Source organism: Phyllostomus hastatus, unplaced genomic scaffold, assembly GCF_019186645.2.
Source record: "Phyllostomus hastatus isolate PE091 unplaced genomic scaffold, TTU_PhHast_1.1 phas_contig_34, whole genome shotgun sequence".
NCBI lineage: Eukaryota > Metazoa > Chordata > Mammalia > Chiroptera > Phyllostomidae > Phyllostomus > Phyllostomus hastatus.
In genome coordinates, this window is record NW_025333857.1 from 53,756,793 (window position 1) to 53,766,268 (window position 9,476).

Here is a 9,476-nt window from a genome sequence, read left to right on the forward strand (position 1 = left end):
CAAAGCCTCTACAAAATATCATTCAACGTACAGTCAAAACTACTGGTGTGTGATGAGGTAGGAAATTGTGGCCTCTACTCAGAATAACCACCAGTCAGAATAAAATCAGACAGATATTAGAATGAGCAAACAAGGAGTTTAAAACAACTGTAATTAATACATTAAATATTTACTAGGAAAAAATGGATCTGATAAGTAAAGGTATAAGAAATTTCAAAAAATATATGAAAACTAAAAATGAGCCAAATGAATATCCTGGAACTGAAACATATCATATCTGAAAATAAGAAGGGCTTTCAGAAGAAAGGAATCAGTGACAACAGAAACTTCCAAACTTAAATACAGATTTCAAAAATAAAAATAAATTTAATGAGCAGGGCCTCAACAGCTTGTGGAATAATATCAAGAAGTCTAACATATCTCAGTAATGGGAGTCCCAGAAATAAGAAAAAAAGAGATAATGAAACAAAATAAATATTGAAGCAAAACAAATATTGAATATTTCCCTAACTTGATGAAAAACAACAATCAATAGATCCAAGAAAGTCAGCCAATATCCAAGTAGAATAGATTCAACAGCCAACTAATCTTTTCAATTTGAGTTACTCATAGGTCTTTAGGCCAACAAGTTCGAAAATGATCTTCTGATATTTCTTTGACACTTCCCACCTTCAAACCCGCCTGATCTTTCCCCAGGACATCTCATTTTAGTAAATGTACCACACTTCTGTATTGCTTTCCTGTGACGCCTAGAACAAGTTACCACAAACTTGGTGGCTTAAAACAACACAAATTAATTTTCTCACAGTTTTAGAAGCCAGAAGTCCACAAGGGATCTCACTAGGCCACAGTCAGGTGGCAGGGGTCTGCACTTCCTCCAGAGGCTCTCAGAGACCATCGGTTGCCCTGCCTTTTCACCTTCTGGGGCCTGCCTTTACTCTTTAGATGGCGACCCCCTGCCTCTCAGCTTCAGAGCCAGTGCCTAGCATCCTCGCCCCTGACGCTGCCCAACCCCCCATAGGTCATGTTTCCTTCTCTTCCGTGTCCAATCGCCCTCCAAAAAGGGCACAGGTGATTCCATTTAGGAATTACTCAGACAATACAGGGTAATCCTCCCTGCCTCAAGATCCTTGATCATATCTGCAAAGCCTCTTTTTGCCAAATAAGGTAACATTTGCTGCTTCCAAGGATGACCACCTGTGTGTCCGGGTGGCCCTTGTTCAGCCAAGCACATCCTCTTGTATTGCTCCCCCCCTCTCCAACTTTTATTTTTCATAAACAATTCTTTTTAATTCTACCCGGACATACATCTTGACTCCATCCACTTTATCTCCACTGCCAACCTTCTAATTCAAGATACCACTAATTATCATCCAAAGAATATCTGCTCTGGCTGAAACACACTTCCCCCAGATCTCCACATTATTATCTTCTTTTTAGTCTGCAGCTCAAATAGCTTCATTTTTAAAAAAATATTTTGTTGAGAACCGCCCTGACTGGTATCAGAGGCTGAAACCCCCGCCTAGCTAAGGCTAAGGGAACGCCCTTGGAACTGTAAGCCAGCAAGGAGACAAAAGCTTATCTTCCTGGCAGGAATGCTGCTTCTGCTGCTTTATTCATAACTGAACCCCAAAAAAGCTTGGTCGGGTTAGCCAAAGACGGGTAAGATTCCCCACGGGGGAACGACCTAAGACAGGCACGATCACTTTGGGAGGCCCCCCAAAAGAAGGACTTTGGGGGGCTGCAGCAAAAGGGGGTGATGGACCCTCACTCCTCGGCTTTGACATAGCCTGAGTTCTCAGCGTCTGGGAGAAAATCTCCTTATCTCTCGGTTGCCTTAGTTCCCTTGCTCCACCTAAGCCTGAAACAATGACAGGGTGGTACAGCTCGGTACTGAGAAGTGCGGATTTCCCGGGGTGATCAGGCCTAAGAAAGAACATGTAAATTACTGTGAAACCTCCTTTGTTTAGAATGCTCTCAGTTGAATGAGAAGGGTCTTAGGAGGAAGTTAGTTTGTTCCTCAGTCTTACAGCTCTTTGACCCCCAACTCAATAGACCGGCAGAGTTCTTTGTTTTCTATAGTTCCTTACTTCCCCTAATGAATACTGTACTTTACCTGAATTATTATGCAAAATGAGCCCAATAAAAGCAGGTATGGACGGTAAATCGGCGCGCTCCCCACTAGGGGGGGTGGCCATTTCGTCCCTACTTCCCCACAGAAACTAGTCTGTCTCTGTGCATGTGTTGTTTTTTCTCGCGTGTGTTTCGGCGAGCCATCCACAGCGTTCCGTGGTCACTGCTGGCCGGTGACCCACGCGCAACAATATTTTTTAATTTAATCATCCCCAGAGGATACATTTTACTGATTTCAGAGAGAGAGAGGAAGGTGGGGGTTGAGGGGCAGAGAAAGAGAGAGAGAACATCAATTGGTTGCCTCCCATATGTGTGTGCCTGGGGATCAAACCTGCAACCTAGGTATGTGCCCTGAGTGGGGATTGAACCCACAACACTTTGGAGAACAGGACAACACTCCAACCATCTGAGCCATCAGGCCAGGGTATCAAATAACTTCACTTTTTAAGAAGCCTTTAAAAAAATATCTTAAGAACTCCATTTTACCCTTTCATCTCCTTCAAAGCACTTGCCACCCTTTAAAATCAACATATTCATTTGTTTCTTCTATCAATTAGGTTCAATCAGGAAAATAGAAATCCTTTTCTGATTTCTAACAGAAGGACCTGGTTACAGTAGTATTAGAAAGCTGCAAGAGTGAAAATGAGGAAGGGCTGTAAAGAAACAAGGCAAAGGAGGAAACGTTGCCAGGAGATCAATGCTGCAGAAAGCAGAGACCTCCCCTAGGGTGAGAGAACACAGAGGAAGTGTCCTCACCAGAATTCAAGCGCACACTCATCTCAGGGGATGTCGTCCATCAAGGTCTGCAGCCGTTCATGGAAATAGCCTAGGAACAGAGAGAGAGGAAGAAAAAGAGTATCATGCTTCCTCATTTTGTTTCTCTATAGAACAGACATGCAAGTTTGCTACCTGCCAATGAATCGTGGGTGGGCCATATCTCATGAATGAATAGGGAACAATGTAAACATGGTCTGCCCACAATAGCAAGTGAACATTGTTCAAAAGCTCTTGATCCGCAACAATCAGCAGATTTGGAAAACTTTCTGAAAGCATCAGATATTCTCTGTTTTTCACTCTCTGAATCTATCCATAACAATGGATTCCTCTGTTCTTAACACCATTTCAGATTGACATTTCCTGAGAACTCGTGCAAACAAATGCGGAGGTTTAAGCAGCATGAATACACTGGGGTGAATTTATCTTGTTTCCCAATAAACAAAAATTATGGATGGCAAAACCACTCTGTAATGCTGCAGGGAGGGATCGGAATGAATCCTTCCCACCACCAGAGGCTGTGCTCATTATAGCAGGAGCCCTATGCCTGGTCTCCATCGGGATCTTGACCTTTATGAGAAGATGTTAAATAATTAGCATTACCATAGCAATGGGAGCTGAAAAGAGGCTGCCTTGGCAGATCCGCCTCCTGCACAAAGCAAGCAGCGAGCACAAGCCGTGTAAGGACTTGTAGGATCAGCATTTTTGAAATACCTAATATATGCCAAGAATTCTAAAAATATATGTATTTATTTGACTGAAAGAACGTAAGATTAAAGAGCAGAACACCTCTAAGATACCAACTCCACCTTTTAAAAATCATGTGATTCTGGTAAATGTATTTAACCTCTCAGTTTTGGTTTTCCTAGGTGTAAAATAAAAGAAGAATAATCTCATATAAAAGTTGTGAGGATGACTTAAGTAAACATGTGGAAAGTTGTTTGTAAAGTTGCTATATAAATATTTCTGTTGAAAAATATAAACTGCTAGTTAAATATTTCTTTTTATAATGATTATTATAAGCACATTAGGTGTTTGGCCAAACAAAATGGCAGTTGTTAGAAATTAAGAGGGAATTTTGAAGGTGTCTGCAAAACCATGGCAATGACTGAACCCTCTCCTGCTACTCACAGCTCATCCCTGAAAATTCTACAGGGAGCTAGACATGGGCAAAAAGCCAATGGGAAGCAAATATGACTTTTTATTACTTGTGTGAGTACCTAATTAGTGCAAATGCAAAATGTTGGCAAAGCTGAGTTGGAGGTCTGCAGTTCTTCACTTCCATTTGGTTAGTTGCAAACTTGGAATATTACTACCCACTGTCCAGCCACAGGATACGGGGGCCTGACACACAGACCAGGATGCTTAGGTTATATTGTGGAATAAATGAGAAGTGACAGACATCTTCCCAAAAGTACTACAGAAGGGAAGAAGTGAAAGAAAACTAATGCCGATTCCTGATATTTATGACAGATTATTCCTGCCCATTTGCAAATAGTAAATGTATGGACCAGAATTTGATGAGTAAGATCAGCAATTTCTTCTTTATGGGAATATAAGGGAGCTAGGACACAAGCAGAGGGAAAGAAAGTGAAATCCCCCCTGCCTGCGACAGCCAGCATCCCTAGATGGCCCTTCCTGAGAGCCAGCCTGACTGTTACACCTACTGGGTCTTTTGGATAATTCACAGGGAATGATTCCACACTGATACACCTCAAAGAGAAACTAGGTTAGCCATGTGACACGTCATTTTAGTGCCTCTGAGCTACAAATCTCTTCTTCATTGCCTGATCTGTGAAATGGACTCTTCAATTATTTGAAGAGCCTGATCTGGGCTTTTCAATTATTTCTATTTTGCCACGTGAGACAATGCCAAGCTTTGTCAACAGAGAGTTCTGGAGAGACAATCAATGGAGGAAAGGGATCTTTTTCCCTGATGCTAGCAAGCTCCACTCCACAGTGTGCTGAGTGAGTGCAGCTTCCTCAGCACCTGGTTTCTGCAGTGCACATGTCTTCAGTCCTTGCTCCTGCAGCTCACATGGCACCTCCAGCACCCAGTTCCTGCATCACTGTGGTTGTTTCTCTGACTATAGGATTCTACAGCCCAGCTGTCTTCTCTGACACCTCACTCCTGCAGTGCACAGTGGCCAAGAGCACCTGGTGTGACCAACAGCTTTCTCTGGCACTCTGGAACACCTCTGGCAAGATACTTCCCAGTGAATAGCTTTCCCAGCAATTATAGAGGAAAAGTTTCCAGCAACTTGTGCTGGGGCAGCACCATAGCAATTTCTCTGCTATCAGTGACCATGACTTCTTCAACAAGGTCTGGGTCTCAGCCACTGCAGTGAGGGATGTCAGGGGTGAGACGCCCTGCTCTGTCATACCCTTAGAGGTCGTGAATCTGCCTTTTATCTGCCACTTCTATATCCTTACAGCTCTCTTTAATTCTTACTGGCTAATCCCTTGTTCCTCCAATCCCCTGTTATTGTTAATATTCTTTCTATTAAATTTATTAAAATCACTGTGTGGTGTCGGTCTCCTGATTGGACCCTGACTGATACAGCTTGGTTGGGTGGGCTAGGAACTACTCCAGAGAGCAGGGAATGAGTGTTTACTAAGCATCTTCTCTACACAAGGCCCGTGCTGAGTGCTTCATCCCCATTAACTCAATTTATCTTCACAACCACTCTTTCTTGCAGGATGCTGATATTGGCATCGTTTTACAACCGAGGACACTGAGGTTTAGAAAAATAGGTGACTTGTCAAGGTCCCTCAGGTATTAAGTCACAGGGTTTTGGAACTAACCTCTTATTTATCTGGGAGAAAGGCTATGAAGCACACGCAGCAAAAAAATTTCCAAAATTCACTTGAAATACTCTTTTAGTTTACTTCCTTAGCACTAGATAATATCCTAGATACTTATTTATGGAACAATGGCCTTTCTCATTCTCATTGAAGTGGAAATTACATTCTTTAGTGCCAAGAGGAAGTTGGTCTCTATTAGAGTTGAAGCTCTGTTTCCCACTAACCTTTACCATCCCCTCTTGGCATGTCTCGAAGGACCCATTAGGGACAGCGTGAGTTGGGCTATCAATAGCTAACCTTCAGAGCTACCACAGCTCTGTTTCCCTTCTCGACCGATCTTCTTTTAACTCCAATTGATTTTTCAACATTTTCAGTTTCTGCGTGAGTCCCTGTTTCCTTGCACTCCTGTCTTCCTTTATAACATCACAAACTACTTTATATGCTTTGGCCCAGTGGGGTGATTTCTCAGAAAAAATAGCTTGTTTTCTTTCTCTAGTTCTCAAATCATCAGAGGAACCTAGTAGCAGGAAAGGGAATTGTGCAAAGTATTTTGAGAGTCATAAATTACTCATTGGAAGGAAAATGATGGATCTGTTTTTCTATTCTCCACATGTATTATGTGTTTTCTCAAGACCCAGCTCAAATATTTTATCCTATAAAGTTTCCCCTAAACATTCCCAACATAGTTGGGTGGTCACTAATTTATAATTTCTTCATGTATCCTTTCTCACCAACCAGTATAGGACCTTTATGGAACATACCACCACTAAATGCTTGCCAAATGAATATTAAAGCTTGGTCTCCATTTATCTGGATGAAAATTAAATTCATAATGTCATAAATGTAATGGACTTGAAGGAGACGTTAGATATCATTCTTCCCATTGCACAGACAAGCAAGTGAGGGGAAGAAGGGAAGTGTCCTGTCCAAAGACCTGCACTTCTGAGACTTCAGACTTACTGTCTTCTTTCCATGGTGCAACCTGTCTTTTTTTGATAACCAACAGCTGGAAATGGTTCATTGATCCTATCCTAAAGTGAGAATAAGTAGCTTACTTTTCTTATTTTTACCTATTATACTTTTCCTTGGATACCGATATTTATCAAGGTAATAAAAATAACCTAAAAGTCAATTAGTTACAGGGCTCATACATGGGGATATATACACACCATTTATATTATTTAAATTACTTACAGCCTTATTTCACATCTGATTTTTTGATATATAGCTACTGAAACAGGTTTCTTAAACTCTTTTATTCTAATAGCAATTTTGTCAATTTTCTTAAACATCTAATGTATTTTATACACTATTTTTCTTCTTTTGTTATTGTAATAAAATGTTTCCTTTAAACAGTAAAGAGTATTAAAATACATTTTTCCTCTTCATTGATGGATTTCCCATATAAATCCTACAATTTTTAAAGTACTTTGAGTGAATACTTATTTCCCTACTTGAAGTCTGCTTTTCTACATCTCCTACTTTGAGCGAATACTTATTATTTCCCCACTTGAAGTCTGTTTTTCTACATCTCCTAATTCTATAAGTTCTTGGCTTGTTCAAAAATCCCCCATCCCATGAACCTTGAGGACATTATGCTAAGGAAGAAAAACCAGACACAAAAAGACAAATACTGTTTGATTTCACCTACATGAGGCACCTGGAACAGCCAGCTCCATAGAGACAGAACGCAGAGCGGTGGTTGGGAGACACCAGAGATGGGGGAGGGGGAGTGGAGAGTTGTTTAATGGGTATAAAGTTTCAGTTTTGCAAAATGAAGAGTTCTGGAGATTGGATGCACAATATTATATTTAACTATATTTAACATGACTGAACAATACACTTAAAAGTGGTTAAGTTGGTAAATTTTGGGTTATATGTATTTTACCACAATTTTTGAAATAAGCAACTTCCCCATTTCAGTGTCTCTTCTCATGACTCCTCCATCCTGACTGCTCTCTTTCTCGTCTCTGGACCCCAAGCAATCATACCTCATTGCCCACTCCATTACAGATGGTCAGACCTCAGTTCCTTTCACAAAGGATGGTAGCATCTAAAGACAAGTGAAAACGATCTTTTTTTCTTATATCCACCATAATCATAAGTCGGCATGGGAGTCTGAATAAATAATTGCTGACAGAGATTAAACAAAACCAAACGAGATGTTAAAATTCTTAGCGTCACAATAGAATTTGTATTCCACTTTACATTTTTTTTATCACTGAGGCATAATTCACATATAACACTATATTAGTTTCAGGGTTTAGGAGAAGACATTTTCATTAATGCCATCTGGCCAGCTGTTGGTGGAAAATGGCTTCAGCCAAACTAATTGTGTCTCCTGTCCAGTGCAGTATATGTATAATCATATACCTACATAGTTTATATATGTAAGTATGCAAACAGTCCATTTCGAGATGCTGAATTGGATGATTCCTATTACTCCTTGGGAAGCTGCAATAAACTTCAGGTCTATGCAGGTGTCTGCCCTCAGTGGTCCCAGGGAGTAATGGCTTCTCCTCCTCATCCACTTTACAAATCACATGTGAGTGGTTTTCACAGCACACTTTACATTTGAACTATATGGGGAAGAGCGTTCTAGGCAATGAATATGCTGCTTGTCCTCTACTGTCATTAAAAAAGAACACATCTGAAGGGGCTAGTGGTGATGCATACTTGATAAAGGACAATTTAATCCAGTCGCACAGAACAAACACATTAAACAGCCTAAAATTTATCCTTTGCTTTGCAGCATCTCCCCCTTGTACCACTATACTTAACCCAGAGGGTTTGTTGTTTGTTTGTTTGTTTTGCAAACACACAGGTACCTTATTATCCGGAGCTTCAGAAATACCAGTTCTGTCCCCAGTCACTGATGCAGCCACTTGGAATGTTTTCTCGACAGTTCTTTCCATTGCCCACCCTTACCTCGAGCATTAAAGAAGCCCGAAATCTTTCAAGACCCAGGGCACTGACACAGGCAGCGGCACGTGTCCAGGAGTCTCCCGAAGCTGTAACTGTGGCAGACACACTGGAACATCGCCACAGCACTGCAGGCCTTCTGGCCCTTTTGATCCACTGTAGTGGTACTGAGTCCCTCAGCATCTAATGGTGGAAACACAATTGACAGTTCCCAAATTACTTTTGCAAGCCCACTGGACACTGACACACTCTCTCAGTGAGGCAAACAGGCCCACTACGTGCCCAAAGGCAACCAGAATCATCCCAAAAGAAGGCTAAAACTACACATTCCCCACCCAGTGCTTTAGACAAACCAGTCTCATCCCTCACAATGACGCAGGGAGATAGAGCCCCTTCCGAGATGCGAGATGCACGGTGGCCTTGGTCATCCTACACTGCAGATTTGCAGTCTCCTCCACGGTTTAGTTCTTGAGAAACCCTCTACTCTGGGCTATTTCTGACACATTTGAACCATCCCATTCTGCTACTACTTTGTTCAGAAACACTCGCCTGTGTGACCTGTTGGTTGTTGAAACTTACCAGCCTCTCTCCAATAAAGTCCATGCACTGTCTCCCACCACTAGATTTATCAGCCATTCCTGTTCAGGTGAAAATATACCCAGACCTGTCTAGGGAATGGCTCATGATTGGTCTAGGAGAGTCACAGAAACCTCGTACATTTCCCTAGCAGCTGGACTAGAGAAGGTACAAGTTCTGCCCAAAGACATGTGAGGATAGTGAGCTAGGAGATATCCCAAAAGGTTATCCTCCCTGAAAAAAGACCCCCTTGCCTTTTCTTCCTT

The 9,476-nt window shown here is 41.6% G+C and overlaps 1 pseudogene; it reads right to left on the reverse strand.

Annotated features, from left to right (window-relative positions):
- The window catches only part of LOC123819606, a 55,602-nt pseudogene extending 46,332 nt beyond the window's left edge, over window positions 1–9,270 (reverse strand).
- Between the last annotated feature and the right edge of the window lie 206 nt (window positions 9,271–9,476).